Genomic DNA, 19475 nt, shown 5'->3' with positions numbered 1-19475 from the left:
TCAAAGCACTGCCACTATCTCACGGGCGATTAGAGATGAGGAATTAATTCTGTTCCTCGTCCACGTCCCATGAACGAATAGGAAACAAAAGTGCGGCAAATATGTTGCCTTCAGAGTCGCTCTGAAGCAAAGTTGGCAAACATTAGTCTCTTCACTGGTGTAAGCTGTTAATAAAATGCTTTCCCTTTAACTTCCCTGCATTGCCAACCTGCAGATGCTTCTGTGTTTATGAGTGCAGTGGAAAGAATTTGCCATTTTTAACCAAGAGAGAGGTTATGGCAACAATACACAAGGTCCTATTTCGTGATTATTATTGTAATATGTAAGTTGTAACTTGAGCACTAATCTATCATGAAGATTTCTGGAGGACTGTTTTCTCACAGACTGACCTACTGAACAATTTGCAAAGTATACAGAGAAAGCGTTGGGCTATGGAAATTATTTGGGGAAACAGACATATTCATTGCAAGGGCACTTCTTGCCTCAATTAAGGAGCTGCTTCCTGAGATACGGGAAGGCTTGAATATGTGGAGCTATTTTAATTTCTTTATTGGCAAGGAGTTGAATTGCTTTAAATGCCATTGGTTTCCTCCTCACTCCGTCTCCATGGCACACGTTCCACAAATAAGTGGGGAGTCAGGCAGGACAGCCAGTCCATTGCTTTCCTCAATGCTACTTTGCAATGTGAAGCTGCTGGGAAACAAACAAGATGTCAATGACTTGTCTCCGACTTCCTTATCATTCTTTGGAGGGAAGTCCTCAACCTGTTGAGTAATGTGATGGTGCAATGGAAGGAACCATAGAACAGTTACAGCACAGAAGGAGGCCATTCGGCCTGTGATCACTGTGCCATGCCAATTCTTTGCAAGAGAGATTAAACTAGTCTCACTTTCTTGCGTTGTGATATTGAGAAGCCATTAAGCAACATATCTTACAACCCCCTTACAAGCCTTTTAAATATTGAGAAAGAATCTCAATATTCAGGTTATTAGTTGTTTATTTTAAGTATTCTCTTTGATTCAAAATCTACTTTACAAAAGAGTGCTCCAGTAAATGGTGCTAATTGCAATAAATATCTTTTCTGGAGGAAGGACAATAAAAATGAATTTCCCTCCAGGGAAATGGACAATGTGTCCTCTGTTGTGAGAATAATTGTATCATGTGCAACTGCCCTCGATTGCAATCAAACTTAAGCCGCGGTTCATTAACTTCAGCGTGAGTTGTTGTGAAGAAATAGCAGCCCACAGTTCAGTTAGCAGTTGGTAGGTTTTCTACCGCAAACCAGCACTTCTGAATCTATAATTACATTGTATTAATGGCAGTAAAGGATTGGAATGGGGTGTCTAATAAATTAACAGCACTGTCTGTAAATTGCGCACGACTATCTGGAGGAGAAACTGATACAGATAATCATGAAATATTATTCACACAATGAATCCTCATTGTATTCCCTTTAATTAATATTGACAAAGGAGATAAGCAGGAGGCTTTCTGCACAAGACCAGTGTTTGGACTCAATCTAATTTCAAGAGCTTAAAAATAGGCATACTGAGTTGTCATAGGGCCAAAACCAGCAGCAATTATCTTTTTTATTTTAATGGAGAAATGCTCTCTGCTTTATCCCTTCGTTCTGAAGGCAATGACTCATGGCAGGGTATTGGACAACCGAAGACACAGGACCCATCCGATTGTGTTCTGTACTTGCATATATATATCAGACTTTGCCTTTCATTAATAAACCTCTGTTTCTACTGGAAGCCTATGGGTGTTTCTCGAGTTACCACACCCTCATTTACATAAATGAGCTTCCTGTGCACAGATTCCAAGTACCAAAATGATTCAGGCTTCTATAGTAAACTTAAATTTTCCAGACTGGCTAAACTCTCCAGCCCAGAACACTTGGGACCAAGTCATTTCTGGATTTCAGAATTTTCTGGATTATAGAATGTTAAAATGCCTAACCACGCGCGTGTGAACTGGAAAACACTGCCAAAATAGATATTTACCTGAAACGTGAGAAGTCATTACAAGGCAGTAATAAATGTCGTTTTACTTATCCATATAATGTGCCTTCCAAGTTTTCACTCACAAAATACTCGTCTAAAATGACGCGGCGAGTTGGCTGGGTCTGCTCAAAAAGCTTCTGCACAACTCCGAGTTTCCAAACAACACATTAACAGACTGGAAATGTTACCGTGTGTAGGGAGCCTTGTCCAATTCACATCAGTATTTCAAGTTGCGTGATGGAGGGGGAGGGGGCAGCATGGAAACGGATGGAGAGAGCGTCCTGTGGGGATACAAGTCTGGGGGCCCTGGTCACGGCGCCGTGGCCACTCCCTCCCACGAGGTATACCACGAGTCCGGTGGTGGCGGCTACCCTCAAGATTTGGGGGCAATGGAGGCGACATAGGGGAGAAGTGGGGGGCTTGATGGAGGCTCCGTTAGGGGGGAACCATAGGTTCGTCCCGGGGAACGGATGGGGGATTTCGGGGATGGTATAGAGCGGGCATTAGACAGCTGAGGGACCTGTTTATCGACGGAAGGTTTGGGAGCCTGGGGGAGTTGGAGGAGAAATTTGGGCTCCCGCTGGGAAACATGTTTAGATATCTGCAGGTAAAGGCATTTGCTAGACGGCAGGTGGAGGGATTCCCTGCGCTCCCCGCGAGGGGGGTGAGTGACAGGGTGCTCTCGGGGGTCTGGGTCGGGGAGGGGAAGATATCCGATATCTACAAGCTTATGCAGGAGGTGGAAGAGGCGCCAGTAGAGGAGCTGAAAACGAAGTGGGAGGGGGAACTGGGGGAACAGATCGAAGACGGGACATGGGCTGATGCCCTGGAGAGGGTAAATTCTTCCTCCTCGTGTGCGCGGCTTAGCCTCATCCAATTCAAGGTGCTGCATAGGGCCCACATGACTGGGACAAGGATGAGTAGGTTCTTTGGGGGTGAAGCCAGGTGTGTCAGGTGCTCGGGGAGTCCAGCGAACCATGCCCATATGTTCTGGGCATGCCCGGCATTGGAGGAGTTCTGGAAGGGGGTGGCGAGGACAGTGTCAAGGGTGGTGGGATCCAGGGTCAAGCCAGGATGGGGACTCGCGATCTTTGGGGTTGGGGTAGAGCTGGGAGTGCAGGAGGCGAAAGAGGCCGGTGTGCTGGCCTTTGCGTCCCTAGTAGCCCGGCGAAGGATTTTGCTACAGTGGAAGGACGCGAGGCCCCCAAGCGTGGAGACCTGGATCGATGACATGGCGGGCTTCATTAAGCTTATGAAGGTTAAATTCGCCCTGAGAGGATCGGTGCAAGGGTTCTTTAAACGGTGGCAACCTTTCCTCGACTTTCTGGCTCAACGATAGGTTACTGGGACAGTAGCAGCAGCAACCCGGGGGGGGGGGGGGGGGGGGGGGGGTTATGTTTGATTATTTTATTTAAATTTGATTTATTTAATTTTAATTTATGGTTAAGTTCTCTTGTTGGGGGGGGGGGTGGGGGGAGTGTGATACATGTGATGTTACGGTATGGGGGGAATTGTGGTTGTTATGGGGCTGTTAGTTGCATATTACTGCTTGTTGCTATACTTGTTATATTTTTATATTTTCTGTAAAAAATTCCAATAAAAATTATTTTTAAAAAAAGTATTTCAAGTTGCTTCCATTGTATCTTCAGTCCTGGTGAATGACTGCGACCTCCTATAATCCAATAAAGTTCTTCCTTGTCCATGGGGGAAGCAAGTGGGCAGTGATTCTCTGCAATCTTGTTCTATTCTCATTTTCCTCTTCCTCCTTTGAGCCCAGTCGCTCTGAGACTAGCAGTAGGGCTACTTTAGCAAAGACCGATTCAGCACATATCTGCAATCTTCCTTATCGAAATGATTCAGTATCGCACCAAGGTTTGGCACTTTTACCCAGAGACCATTTATGTATCCTACTATCAGTGAACGCTTTGCAAACTATTTCAGTGCTCTCCTGACTAACCTCCCACTGCACCTTCCTTAAACTTGAACCCATCCAAAATTTTGCAGCTTGCGTCTTAACTCACATCAAGTCTTATTCACCCATCACGCCCTGTGTTCCCCTGGCCTATATTGACTTCCAGCCCAAAGTGTTTCCATTTTTGAAATCTGCATCCTTTTTCACCAATCCCTCTATGGCCTCACCTCCAACTTTACAACTCATCGAGATTTCAGTGTCGCAGAGCGTTTCCATTGCTTTGTGCATTACAGTCGCCTCACACTTAGCGGCTGTGTCTCTGACTGCTGTGTTCCGGAATCCTCTCCCTAAACCTCCCCGTCTCTCTCCTCCTTCAAGACATTCCTTAAAAATGACTACGCTGTCCTGAGATTGCTTGACATGCTTCAAATTCTGTTTATGTGAAGTGCCTTGGAGAGGATTTATGACATTCAAGGTGCTTTATAAATGCAAGTTATTGTTGCTATTCTTAATGATAGCTTTTTAAAATAAATTTCGAGCACCCAATTAATTTTTTTCCAATTAAGGGGCAATTTAGCGTGTTTATCGTGTCTGGATGGACGGGATCTTGCACTGTTTATGTTGCCACACATTCAGTCTGCTGTACTGCGGGTAAAGGTTTTTAGTTTTTAGACGCTGAAGCACTATTTAAAAGAATGCTTCCCATTTCCCTAGTTGTAAATAAACTTGTAGAATGGATGTCTAGGTGGCAAATTAATTTCAATATTTAAAAAAATATAATTGAAGGTACCCAATTCTTTTTTTCCAATTAAGGGGCAATTTAGCGTGGCCAATCCACCTACCCTGCACATCTTTGGGTTGTGGGGGCGAAACCCACGCAAACACGGGGAGAATGTGCAAACTCCACAAGAACAGTGATCCAGGGCCGGGATCGATCCTGGGATCTCAGCAGCGTCACTGTGTCACGTTGCTGCCCATTCTTAATGATAGTCAATGGTGGTCTAGAGCATTGTCACATGAAAAGAGTATGTGCTAAAAAGTGGGCTTTCTAGACCAATCTCTTTAGAATGTAGAGATTTACTTAAGCAAAAATTATGCATTCCAAAGTGATATTTTATTATTATAGGTAATGCTGGAAAATTATGAATATATTATTTTCTGTGAATGTCATGGTGTCTTACTTTTTCTTTTAGATTGCCAAGAGCAATTTTTACTTTTTATTTCTAATAGAAGTTTTAATACCAGCCTTGAAGGGTTGCTGCCAAAAGTGCACTTTTCATAAAATAGGATGAAAATGCTCACACTGCATATTTGCAACTGTTCCAAGAGCAGCACTAGAACTGATTGATGTAATCTGTCTGAAAGTTCAATGCAATGATATTTGGTAATTACACTATACTTACTTGGCTTACACATATTCTCTGCTGCCGCACCTTTGCGGTGTTAGTGCTGACTTGGAATTCCACTCCTCACCAGAAGGAATTGCGTCCCTGGATGTGGACTTAACCCATGGTTGGGATCAATGCGAGCCTGTGATAAGCCCACCAGAGGGCTTAAAGCTAACTTTAACCCCCCCCGCCACCTTCCCAAGACAGAGCAGCCTGTATTGATAAAAGCAAATGACTGCGGATGCTGGAATCTGAAACAGAAACAGAAAATTGCTGGGAAGTCTCAGCAGGTCTGACGGCATCTGTGGAGAGAGAAGTGAGCTAACATTTTGAGTCTGGGTGATTCCTCATCAAATGGTCAATCTGAACATAAATCTGGCAGGGCTCCTCAAGTTAAGGTAACTTAGTTCCAATCAGAAGAAACCAAGGCTGAATCTTAGTAATAGTTGGGAATTCAATGATTTGGCAGTATGAAATATTGGCTTGCTGTTGTCAATATAGTTAATACTCTGACTGGCATATTTGACACAGATATTGCCCACCATATTACAGAATGGTGGATATTTATTTCCCTACAACTGTATTAGCCCTGAAGGTTTTTTCCAATTTCTGTCTCCATACTTGTCCCTCTTATTGAACTTAACAAAAAAAAAAACCTATCAGGATTGAACTTGTGTCCTGTCACCCTTCTGCAATATGAAATGGCGTAAAAGAGAGCGATTGGAGATTACAGCGCAAAATGTTTGCTGGTAGTTTGGGTACACATGGGTGAAATTGCAGCAAAGCAATCTCAGGAAAGTCTTTGACTTTCCCAATACGCCCATAGTTCAGGGGAAAAAATAGGTCGGCATTTGAACTTCCGGCTTGTTGGTGACAACCAAACGAGAGTTGGAAAATAGAAATCAATAAGAGGCAAAGGGGTTGAAGATCGGCCAATCCCAAACGTATTGGAGCTCTGCACCCAGGGTAATCCAGATCTCCCCTAAATGCCAAGAGCCCTGACGTTGGTAAGTACGGTGTTCCAAGGTTTAATGTTCACTTGCATTTTGAATGGTGTTAACAGAACTGTGCACATGGATTGGACTGCAATAGCATTCTCCAGACTGCTATCTCTCCAAACAAAGTAATCAAATCTGTCTTTCAGGTTATTGAGTAGGCCATCTACTTAACTGTGGTGCATGTAACTCCGTAATTCACACTGTAGTGTATATACATGAGACCATGCATTTGTAAGCGCAGTTGCGTTGCCCGACCACTAGGGGGAGTAGCGCTGGGAATGCTTAGGAGTTTGTACAGGGCTCTACCCTTGGCTCCGCCCACGACTCCTCCCCCTGGACTGCTGTATAAATACCAATGCTCAGAGCCAGTCGTTCAGTTCATCGAGAGTTCAACGCGGAACAGACTGGCTCTGTTGTAAGTAGATTAAAACCACTGTTCATATCTTAAAGCACATGTCTAGTGAATTGATGGTTCCATCATTAACCTATTCATAGGTTACATGTACACAGAGTCTTGAGGCTTGTGAGGAATGGTCTTCCCGCTGGGTCAGTATTTCTATAAGAACATTGGAATGAATTATAAAATTATTCTTTCACTGATTACATTTCAGCAATGGCAGTGGGGTTTTCGTGGCCCATGTAGAATGCCTTTGTGCATATATAAATATAATTATATATATATATGGGGTTGCCAACTGTGAGTAAAAACATTCCTGGAGGTTTCATCACATGACTTGCTCCCACTCTGCGGCCATTAGTCAACCAACGCATCCATGCTTGTGACACACGGCTTTCCTACAACACCAATTGGAAAGCAAAAAGATTCATTACCCAGTTGGACGATGTTTGACTGTTAGGCAAACGGCCTATTTGTTTCCCCCATTTTCAATATTTTTATACCTGATAAAGAGAAATGTTTCAAGGAAAGTGAAGGAAAACACCAATTTTAATGTCCCCAGATCTTTTTCTCCAGGGCTGCACGCAGCGGAGTCCTGGGCAAATCATCCTCAATTCCTGGAGATCGATCTTCAATTCCTGGAGACTCCAAGCCGATCCTGAAGGTTTGGAAACCCGATTCAGTAATGTTGTCCTATTGCACTTAGTGGACATAGAAACATCGGCTAAAACTGGTGAAGCGTAAATTTCTGGTCAATATCAGGAAGGTTCTCTTCATGCAAAGGGCCAGTAACAATTGGAATGCTCTCCCGAGTAATGTGATGGAACCAGAAACGTTTCTGGATGGATATGTTAATAGGAGTTACATGTCCTCCCTTTATTTGTGTTTGCTTTGTGAACTCCAAACCTGAAATAGAATCTGACGCTGTTTACTTAATATATTAACAGCCAAGGCGTTTTTTTGATCTAAAATAAAAGCAAAATGCTGCAGATGCTGGAAATCTGAAATTATAACAGAAAATGCTGGGAAAGCTCAGCATCACAGTGTATTGCTGCCTTTGCCAGGTAATCGGAGAAGGAATTGGCACAGAGTCACCTGGAGTGTTATTACAATGGTGCATGCATCAAGGTACATTACATTTTCAGTATTTTAACATTTTTGCACAAGATTAAATGGTTGCATTGGGGAGGACTATTGCATATTTCATACCTCAGGGCTGTGCAGGGATGACACACTGGGTTCTCTGTGCATAGTGGGTGGGATTTTCCATCCTGCCAGCCCCGTTTTCCGGCGCAGCGCACCCCCCCCCCCCGGCAGCAGGATGCTCCATTCCGACAGCTGGCCAATGGGGTTCCCCATGGTGGCCATCCCATTCCGTCAGGAAACCTGAGGGTGTGGCTAGTGCGCCGGCGGCGGAGCGGAGGATCACGCCGACGGAGATAAGAAATCTACAATAATCCCCAGTGTGCGGTTAGTAGAGGATGTAACTAATGGAAGGAGGTAGAGTAGGCATTTTATCAGAGAAGCAGAGATTGTTCAGTTCTGGAGGTGGAAGTCAAACCACAAAGACAGCTTCTGAAGACTTCAGCTAGAGATCCAGCATTGTTCTGGCAGAATTCAGGTCCCTCTCTTAAAACTGTCTCAAAGAACATCACTTAAGCAAGTATTTCTGAGTGCTGTGTATTTAAAAGTGGATTGAGATCTGAGATGGCTCTGTTTATTTGAGCAGAAATAAATATATACAGGGGCTGTTTAGCACAGGGCTAAATTGCTGGCTTTGAAAGCAGACCAAGGCAGGCCAGCAGCACGGTTTGATTCCTGTAACAGCCTCCCCGAACAGGCGCCGGAATGTGGCGACTAGGGGCTTTTCACTAACTTCATTTGAAGCCTACTTGTGACAATAAGCGATTTTCATTTCATTTCATTTCATATAGCAGTTAAGGGATATAGGGCGCGATTTAACAGGAAAAAACAGTCTCGTTGCGGGCGCGTTTAGCGGGATATTTCCCAGCATTAGCAACGCCAAGAACGACCCCTCTATAAAACGGGGCTCTGTGATCTTTTCTTGGGCCTCGGCGAGGAAGGCCCTGCCGAAACCACACTTACCGTCACGTTTTTACATTTTTAAACGAAGCCAGCTGATCGCTGTTTTGGGAGAATAAAGTTGCAGATGTCCAATAATTCTTGCACGAAGTAGTACTTTTGACAATGCTATTTAATGCCAGTTTTTCAAGTGAAACAGTATTTCCATTTTACCAATGCGATGGGGTGCGTTTTTGAACACTTTTGTACCATTCCACTGGTTGTTGATCCTCTATCACTTACCTCTGTTCAACCGTCCCACAATTCTTCAGTTTGGCTGAGGATGACCTTGGAGTTGCTGCCCACAATTTTCCTTTTGGAAAAAGCTTTCCAAATCAGTTTCAGAGCAAATTGGATTGGATTTGTTTATTGTCACGTGTACCGAGGCACAGTGAGAAGTATTTTTCTGCGAGCAGCTCAACAGATCATTCAGTACATGAAAAGAAAAGGAAATAAAAGAAAATACATAATAGGGCAACACAAGGTACACAATGTAACTACATAAGCACCGGCATCGGGTGAAGCATACAGGGTGTAGTGTTAATGAGGTCAGTCCATAAGAGGGTCGTTTAGGAGTCTGGTAACAGTGGGGAAGAAGCTGTTTTTGAGTCTGTTCCTGCGTGTTCTCAGACTTCTGTATCTCCTGCCTGATGGAAGAAGTTAGAAGAGTGAGTAAGCCGGGTGGGAGGGATCCTTGATTATGCTGCCCGCTTTCCCCCGGCAGCGGGAGGTGTAGATGGAGTCCATGGATGGGAGCCAGGTTTTGTGAGATGGACTGGACGGTATTCACAACTCTCTGAAGTTTCTTGCGGTCCTGGGCCGAGCAGTTGCCATACCAGGCTGTGATGCAGCCAGATAGGATGCTTTCTGTGGTGCATCTGTAAAAGTTGGTAAGAGTTAATGTGGACATGCCGAATTTCCTTAGTTTCCTGAGGAAGTAGAGGCGCTGTTGTGCTTTCTTGGTGGTAGCGTCGACGTGGGTGGACCAGTGCAGATTTTTGGAGATATGCACCCCTAAGAATTTGAAACTGCTAACCACCCCCGTTGATGCTGCATGGGTCGTTTTGAAATCAACAGATTTGTAATTACATCAAGCATTTTGAAAATTGTTACTTGCTTGGTGGGAAGCAAGCAACAGAGTGAGATTGCAATGGAGTTATCCATTTGGAGAAAGTTCCTGGTTGAGAAGAGGTAAAGTCAAGAGCTGGATATGCTTTGAGTTAACAAATCCTTGCCTGCATTGAACAGTGGATTGACATCTGAGATGGTTCGGTTGTTTGAGTAGAAATTAAGGTAGCAGTTATGGGTTATTGGGTGCAATTTAAGAGGAAAAAAGGAATCCTCTTGCGGGGGTGGGGTGGGGTGAGGGGGAGAGATGGAGGACAGATATATCTGGGCAGAAAATTTCACACTTGCATTCATCATTATGAAATACAAAATATCCCAGGAATGTAGCTGATCCCACATTTCTTACAGGAAGGTTCTTGGCAGAGCTGAGCAGAGCAAATAAATACCACATGATAATCAGCTCTTAACAGGAGAAGGATCTGCCTGTTAAATAAGAAGTGTTGTTGCACAATTAACATCACCCATTACAAATCCATGCATGAATAAGTCACCTCCCTTTGAATTTCTTTGCAGACTGATTGTGCCAAACGTTCCGATCTTTGCCAGGCAATTGTTGAACGTGTAGCACAAAGCCAGCTGCCACCGGGATTGGTGTTAAAATGCTGGATCCAGCCATGGTCCTGAAGTGCAAAATAGGTTTCCCCCCCCCCCCCACCCCCCCCCACCGAGTTTTTTAACAGGTTTGCATGAGGTTAATGGGTGCGTTGGTGGGAATTATTTATTTATTTTATCCCTCAAAGCTATGCAGAGATGACACACCAGCTACTAACACATTGTCATGTGAGAGTACCTTTAAGAAATGGGTGTTTAAGAAATGTACCTTTAAGAAATGGGTGTTTTTCAGTGATGTCAGAGGGTGGGTTGGGCTGGGCTGTATGTCAGCTTTTTACTTTCGTTTTAGGCTGTTTGCTGCTGGGTGTGTTTTAGTATCGTTTTCAGAGCTGGATAGCTGCAGTCACAGCCAGAAGGTGCATTAATCTCTCTCTGTAATCTAAAGACTGTAAATTGATCCTTTGGTGATTCAAAACTAATAATTGCTCTCAGTAGTGACTTTACCCTTTTGTGCTTCTGTTAAAAGTTATTTTTTAAGTCTTATGGATGTTAAAAGGACAACTTAAGCATTACTTAGTGTTGTATTCTTTGGGGGTTGTATTTGAATTAATGGTTGCTAAGATGTTAACTGTATCTTTTAGAAAGGTTAACTTGAGTTCATAGACTAAACATTGTTTTGCTTTAAAAAATACTTTTTCCATTTCTGCTGTATCACACCTGTAGAGTGGGCCGTGTGCTCCCCATAACCACAGTATATTAAAAGTTGTGGGTCAGGTGAACTGTATGATACACTTTGGGGTTCTCTAAACCCTGGCCCATAACAACATGCAGAGTCTTTATTTACAAAATTGTTTAAAAAAATATCTGTTCCACACATATAGCTCATTGCTACGGGCAACTTTTACAGTTTTTACTTTTCTGAGTCTGTAATCAGGTTTAACTAATCAAGCACAATGATCAATAACAGTGAACAGACTCACATAATCAAATCCACATCAATTGAATACAAGGACGATACTGTAATGGTTCTTGGGATTAACTTCCAGAACATTCTGATGCCACTTTTGGGGAGTAATTTTCAGTTTTCACAATTTATCAGCGGGGAACCAGGGCCACTGAGAGAATTATGCACAGGTCCGTCAGTTTACTGCGCAAACTTTGGAATAATTGACTCTCCATTCGTAGGTACGTTTTGCCACCAGAGAATAATGCTTTAAAAATTCACACAAAGGGACCCCAACCACCTGTAACTTCCTCCCCTTCTTCTTTCATGTTGGAGTGAAACATCTTCTTCCCTGGTCAGTTATGCTCCAACATCCCTGCAGACCAAGCAGGCCAGCAGCACGGTTCGATTCCCGTACCAGCCTCCCCGGACAGGCGCTGGAATGTGGCGACTAGGGGCTTTTCACAGTAACTTCATTGAAGCCTACTCGTGACAATAAAGCGATTTTCATTTTATTTTCATCTTGCTTCGGTAGCTCACACTGCACCGCTGACTGGAGTTCTTGACTTGCTGTTGAATTGTCCACATTTTGAGAGAGTCTTACACTCCTTGCGGCCACATTGAATCCAAGATAAGTGAGGTTCCCAGGGTTCCACACAGGGTCTCTCACTGCCAGTACCCTGGGGCCAGGTTCAGACTTGGCTCTGGAAAGATAAAGCCGCATTAGACAGCTACTCTGACCTGGAATCCAATTTGTAGCGATGATAAAGTCGCAGCGTAAATGTGTCTTAATAACGCCCCCTGCACTTTACGCCAAGCATAGTGCTGGAAACACTTGTTCTCATATACTTTTGGGTTGGAATGGTGGATTTACACCATAGCAACATAACATTTGATGTGGTTTTCCTTGCCTTGCCATTTCTGAATTGCCAGCCGCAATTACTTTTTCTTTGACAGATAAGCTGGTTCTTATTCGCTGTTGTGAGCGGTGCTAGCACTAACCCACCCCCCAATGGGGTATTGAGCTAACCCCACCTCTAATGTGGTATTGAGCTAACCCACCCCCTCATGGGGTATTGAGCTAACCCACCCACTAATGGGATATAGAGCTGTGCTCGCAAAACCCACCCCCCAATGGGGTATTGAGCTAACCCACCCACTAATGTGGTTTTGAGCTAAACCACCACCTAATGGGGTATTGAGCTAACCCACCCCCTAATGGGGTATTGAGCTAACCCACCCTCTAATGGGGTATTGAGCTAACCCACCCACTAATGGGATATAGAGCTGTGCTCGCAAAACCCACCCCCCAACGGGGTATTGAGCTAACCCACCCCCAATGGGGTATTGAGCTAACCCACCCCAATGGGGTATTGAGCTAACCCACCCACTAATGGGATATAGAGCTGTGCTCGCAAAACCCACCCCCCAATGGGGTATTGAGCTAACCCACTCCCTAATAGGGTATTGAGCTAATCCACCCCCTAATGGAGTATTGAGTTGTACTAGCATGAACCCACCCCCTAATAGGGTATTGAGCTAACTCACCCCCTTATGGGGTATTAAGTTGTGTTAGCACAAACCCAGGCCCCTAATGGGTATTGCGCTGTGCTCGCAATAACCCACCTAATGGCGTATTTGAAGTAAACTGGGAGATGCTGGTAAGCATCAAGCTGAACTGCTGGAATGCAGCACCTGAAAGCTGGGCAGTGGAAGTGGATTCAAGGAGCTTTCAAAAAGGAAGTGGGTATACATTTGAAAAGACGGTCAGTAACACAACTATTTAGATGGCTCTTCCAAAGGGGGCGCGGGGGGGGGGGGGGGGGGGGGGGGAACACAGGCACTCAGAGGGCTGAATGTCTCCATTTGTACACTATTATTGTATGATGAACCATATTGGTTCTTTACACTGCTCATTGACTTCTGTACAAGATCATTTAACAACAGACAATTGAGGCTTGAAAATTGTGTGAACTGGATCCTATTTTCACCAGAGCGCTCAGTAAATCTTCAATGTTTGGGGAATATAGCTTTCCTGTCATTTGTAATTCATTTCCTTGCAGTGTTGCTGACTTGTGACTACCTTTGGGGATGTTGAGCAGTTGTTAGTAATGACTGACGTGCCCTCCTCCCGCCTCATGAACAAATTGGTACGGATTTGCTGGTACAAATAACGTGATGCTGCATGAGGTTTCAGTGATTCAACTTGTTGGGGTGAGTGTTTCATTACCCTATGAGTATAGCGTGGAATTATTTTGGGCCAGTGCACGACCTTTTATGCCTGTTTTATACCAGGGCGACACGCTAGCATAGTGGTTAGCACTGTTGCTTCACAGTGCCAGGGTCCCAGGTTCGATTCCCGGCTTGGGTCACTGTGCGAAGTCTGCACGTTCTCCCCATGTCTATGTGGGTTTCCTGCTGGTGCTCCGGGTTCCTCCCACAGTCCAAAGAACGTGCAGGTTAAGTGAATTGGACATTCTGAATTCTCCCTCGGTGTACCCGAAATGTGGCGACTGGGGAATTTTCACAGTAACCTCATTGCAGTGTTCATGTAAGCCTACTTGTGACACTAATAAAGATTATTATTATTGAATGGATGGTGCTGTGATGTTCTAGTTGCAATATTTCACCCATTACAACTTAAAATGCACATCGTTGGCTGGGAAATCATCCTGAAAGGTTTCAGCTGAAGGCGAGACTTTCTTTCTAGTCGGACAGACGCAGCGCCAAAGGAAAGTTAAACAAGTCTGAAGCGATGATGAGAAGTATCAAAGTGTGCACCACGAATGATCGCTTCACTCAGTTTCACTTACCAGAGACGAGCAACGACAAAAAAGCTCAAAGTATTTTCCTTTTGTAACCAGGTGATAAATTGAAAGCTTAAAAGCACTTGCTTTTAATGGCCTTACTTAGGTTCCTTTGAACCCAAACAAATGTGCAATTGACATTCCAGTTGGCAATATGAGTTAATCTATTATTATTTCAGCTATTTTCTTAGACCTCTTCCATTGTGCTCTGCTTTTAACATCCTTTGCAAAGCTAAAGTTCCTTTTCTGCACGAATAAGTTTAATCTCGATCTAGTATTCCCGGCCTAGTAAACAACTCATTCAACAATTCTGTGATGCTATGATTACACGAACATTTCCCGTGTTTAATCCTGTTGCTGGAGACTGACCAGGAAATAGCGAATGCCCATGTTGTGCATGACACTGTACACCAATTTCACTTTCTATTTCAGGTTTCCAAATTTATTCCTTTTTATCTCAAAGGCTTTTGGACATCTTTTAGTGCCACTGTAAGTGGTCACTTGCATTTGGATTCGGAATGAGTTGCTGGAAACAGTTTTATTCCGATTGGCATGTCACTTTTAAAAAACGTTATTTCCTTTGATTGAGCTATTAAATTCTGCAGTCTCATCCAGAAGTAACAATCATTGATACCCTTTGCCTCAATGGTGTGACTCATGCATGCCCAGATATTGGTGGAGCCCAATTGCTCTCATTAGTTCGACTTGCATTTCCACATGGAATCCTCAAATGACTTGTTGAACAGGTGTGTACTTGATTTCCTCCTGGTCTTTGATTTAAAATATCCTACCTTTTGGGTGCTTATGCCGCATTTTATGTCAGCATTTCAGAAAGCTGGGCAATATTTCAATCCATTATGTATTTTACACTATTACACACACTCCCTCTCAGTCATCTTTGACGAAGAGCATTTCCTACCTTTCTTTCTCTATTGTTCCCTAAATACTTTCTTAATTACATCCGAATTTTTCAGTTTTTCTTCATGTACAACCTCTGAAGGGCATTTCCGATCCTAGTGGTAATTCGGTTAGTTCACCAAATCTACTTGTTGTGACCATTTGACAGAGTGATCTACTGATCCGTGGGTTCCTTTTGTTTCAACACATTGTTGTCATGCAGCCACATTTTGGTTCAGGATTCCAAAGTCCAGAAATAGCAATAACCATACGATCCATTCTTCAGATACTGTTAAGGGGATAAATATTGACCAGGACACCGGGGAGATCTCCAGGTCGAAGTCGGGCCACTTGAGAGGTGACCGCATCTTTGGCAATGCAGTCTTCCCACCAGAACTGCACCAAAGTATCAGCCTGGATATTGTGTTCGGCTCCCTGGAGTGGGGTTTGAACCCCAAGTCCTCGGATTCAGATGTGAGACGGCTGCTCGCTGAGCCATTGCTGTCTGAGGTGGTAGAGTACGGGAAAAACGACACACGGCTTCGTGCCAAGTATGTCAAGTTTTCAATTTACAGTTCTGCTGCATCACAAGCAAGTGAATAGCACAAATTCGGCCAGAGCACCGTGGATCTTTATTATGCATTATTGCAAGTACTACAGTCGCTAAGACACAAAATAAGCCAAGCAGTGCAGTCGGGAAAAGCAATTGAATCTAAATGCAATCTTTTATATAATACTGACATCTAGTGGTTCATGTTGATGTATTTGTTGCACACTTTACATAAAGGGGCTTTGTTCTTTTTTAAAGAACTTTTTTTTGTGCGAAGCACATGCAATTAGCTTGCAATTTGACTCCTTACGCAGTCATTGGTCAGCATGGTGGTACAGTGGTTAGCACTTTTGCTTCACAGCGCCAGTGGCCTTCATTCGATTCTGGCCGTGGGTAACTGTGGAGCTTGCATGTTCTCCCCATGCCTGCTGGGTGCTCCCATGTGCAGGTTAGGTGGATTGGCCATGATCAACGTGCAGGGTTACGGGGATAGGGCGGAGGAGTGGGTTCAGGCAGGTTGCTCTTTCGGACGTTCAGTGCAAACGCGATGGGCCAATGGGCTGAATTCTGCACTGTAGGGGTTGTATGGTTAAGATCAGATGCTCGGGTGGAGGGACTAGGGGCGCCGATCGAGCTGGAGGAGGTGGTCAAGGGGATAGGGAGCATGCAGTCGGGGAAGGTGCCGGGGCCGGACGGGTTTCCGGCGGAATTTTATAAAAGGTATTTGGACCTGTTGGGCCCCCTGTTGGTCCGGACCTTTAACGAGGCAAGGGAGGGGGGGGCTTTGCCCCCAACTATGTCACGGGCGCTGATTTCCTTGATCCTGAAGCGGGACAAGGACCCTCTGCAGTGTGGGTCATATAGGCCGATTTCGCTGCTGAACGCCGATGCTAAGCTGCTGGCAAAGATCCTGGCCACTAGAATAGAGGATTGCGTGCCCGGGGTCATTCATGAGGACCAGACGGGGTTTGTGAAGGGAAGGCAGCTGAATACAAACGTACGAAGGCTCCTCAACGTCATTATGATGCCGGCTGTGGAAGGGGAGGCGGAGATAGTGGTGGCATTAGATGCGGAGAAGGCCTTCGATAGGGTTGAGTGGGAGTATTTGTGGGAGGTGTTGGAGAGGTTTGGGTTTGGGGAGGGGTTTATCCGGTGGGTGAGGCTGCTCTACGAGGCCCCGATGGTGAGTGTAGCCACAAATAGGAGGAGGTCGGAGTACTTTCGGCTGTACCGGGGGACGAGACAGGGGTGCCCCCTGCTCTTCGCGTTGGAAATTGAGCCCCTGGCCATGGCACTGAGGGAGTCAGGGAACTGGAGGGGCCTGGTGCGGGGTGGGGAGGAGCATCGAGTGTCGCTGTACGCAGACGACCTGTTGCTGTATGTGGCGGACCCGGTGGGGGGGATGCCGGAGGTGATGAGGATTCTTAGTGAATTCGGGGGTTTCTCGGGGTATAAGTTGAACCTGGGCAAGAGTGAGTTGTTTGTGGTACATCCGGGGGACCAAGAGGAGGGCATTGGTAGGCTCCCATTGAAGCAGGCAGGGAAGAGCTTCAGGTACCTAGGGGTCCAGGTGGCGGGCAGCTGGGGGGCCCTGCACAAGCTCAACCTCACAAGGTCGGTGGAGCAGATGGAGGAGGAGTTTAAGAGGTGGGATATGTTACCGCTGTCACTGGCGGGGAGGGTGCAGTCCGTTAAGATGATGGTGCTCCTGAGGTTTTTGTTCCTGTTCCAGTGCCTTCCCATCCTTATCCCGAAGGCTCTTTTTAGGAGGGTCAACAGGAGTTTCACGGGATTTGTGTGGGCGCATGGGACTCCGAGGGTTAGAAGAGTGTTCCTGGAACGAGGCAGGGATAGGGGGGGGCTGGCGTTGCCCAACCTCTGTAGGTACTATTGGGCTGCCAACGCAGCGATGGTGCGCAAGTGGGTAATGGACGAGGAAAGGGCAGCATGGAAGAGGATGGAGGTGGCGTCTTGTGTGGGCACGAGCTTGGAGGCGCTAGTAACGGCGCCGTTGCCACTCCCTCCAATGAGGTATACCACGAGCCCGGTGGTGGCGGCTACCCTCAAAATTGGGGGCAATGGAGACGGCACAGGGGAGAAATGGGGGGCTCGATGGAGGCCCCGATACGGGGGAACCATTGGTTTGTCCCAGGGAGCATTGATGGCGGATTTCTGGGCTGGCACAGGGCAGGGGTTAGGAGGTTGAGGGACCTGTTTGTGGAGGGGAGGTTCGCGAGCTTGGGGGAGTTAGAGGGGAAGTTTGGGCTCCCCCGGGGAACATGTTTAGGTACATGCAGGTGAGGGCGTTTGCCAGGCGGCAGGTGGAGGGGTTCCCCTTGTTGCCCCCACGTGGGGTGCGGGACAGGGTGCTCTCGGGGGTGTGGGTTGGAGGAGGGAGGATTTCGGACATATACCGGGTGATGCAGGAGGTAGACGAGGCCTCGGTGGAGGAGCTGAAGGGTAAATGGGAAGAGGAGCTGGGTGAGGAGATTGAGGAGGGGACATGGGCGGATGCCCTGGAGAGAGTGAGTTCCTCCTCTTCCTGTGCCGAGGCTCAGCCTCATACAGTTCAAGGTGCTGCATAGGGCCCACATGACTGGGTCGAGGATGAGTAGGTTTTTCGGGGGCGAGGACAGGTGTGCTAGGTGCTCGGGGAGCCCAGCGAACCACGCCCATATGTTTTGGGCATGCGCAGCGCTGGGGGAATTTTGGAAGGGGGTAGCAAGGACGGTGTCGAGGGTGGTGGGATCCAGGGTCGAGCCAGGCTGGGGACTTGCAATTTTTGGGGTTGCAGTGGAGCCGGGAGTGCAGGAGGCGAAAGAGGCCGGTGTTCTGGCCTTTGCGTCCCTAGTAGCCCGGCGGAGGATCTTGCTCCAATGGAAGGATGCGAGGCCCCCAAGCGTGGAGGCCTGGATCAATGATATGGTGGGGTTCATTAAGTTGGAGAGGGTGAAATTTGCCCTGAGGGGATCAGTACAAGGGTTTTTCAGGCGGTGGCAGCCTTTCCTGGACTTCCTGGCGGAACGGTAGGGAAATAGGACGACAGCAGCAGCAACCCGGGGGGGGGGGGGTGTTTGGATTGGGGGGAGGAAGAACCGTGTACATGGGTCTGTGGGATGTGGCGGGTGATATCTCTTTCCCTTTTGTTGTTTGGGTGCTCTGTTGTTTTTCTTTTTCCTTTTGTTTGAAGTTGGGGGGGTATTGTTCTTGGGGTGTGACCGCGGTTGTTTGTTAATAGAGTTAAGATGTTTATATTTTGTAAAAATTTCAATAAAAATTATTTAAAAAAAAAAAGATCAGATGCTCACTGTGTGCAGGGATCTGAAAAAGCAAAATACACCTGCTGGGTCACTGTCTGTGCGGAGTCTGCACGTTCTCCCCGTGTCTGCGTGCATTTCTTCCGGGTGCTCCGGTTTCCTCCCACAGTCCAAAGACGTGCAGGTTAGGTGGATCGGCCACGATAAATTACCCTTAGTATCTAAAAATGTTAGGAGGGGTTATTGGGTTACGGGGATAGGGGGGGAAGTGAGGGCTTAAGTGGGTCGGTGCAGACTCGATAGGCCAAATGCCTCCTTCTGTATATTCTATGTTCATTCCAATGAATCTATTGTTATGCTATTCCTTTTTTTTTTTATAAATTTAGATTACCCAATTATTTTTTCCAATTAAGGGGCAATTTAGCGTGGCCAATCCACCTACACTGCACATTTTTTTTTGGGTTGTGGGGGCGAAACCCACGCAGACACGGGGAGAATGTGCAAACTCCACACGGACAGTGACCCAGGGCCGGGATCGAACCTGGGACCTCAGCGCCG

Source organism: Scyliorhinus canicula, chromosome 22 (genome assembly GCF_902713615.1).
Source record: "Scyliorhinus canicula chromosome 22, sScyCan1.1, whole genome shotgun sequence".
Lineage (NCBI taxonomy): Eukaryota > Metazoa > Chordata > Chondrichthyes > Carcharhiniformes > Scyliorhinidae > Scyliorhinus > Scyliorhinus canicula.
The sequence above is the reverse complement of the archived record's forward strand: the minus strand, read 5'-3'. Positions refer to the sequence as shown.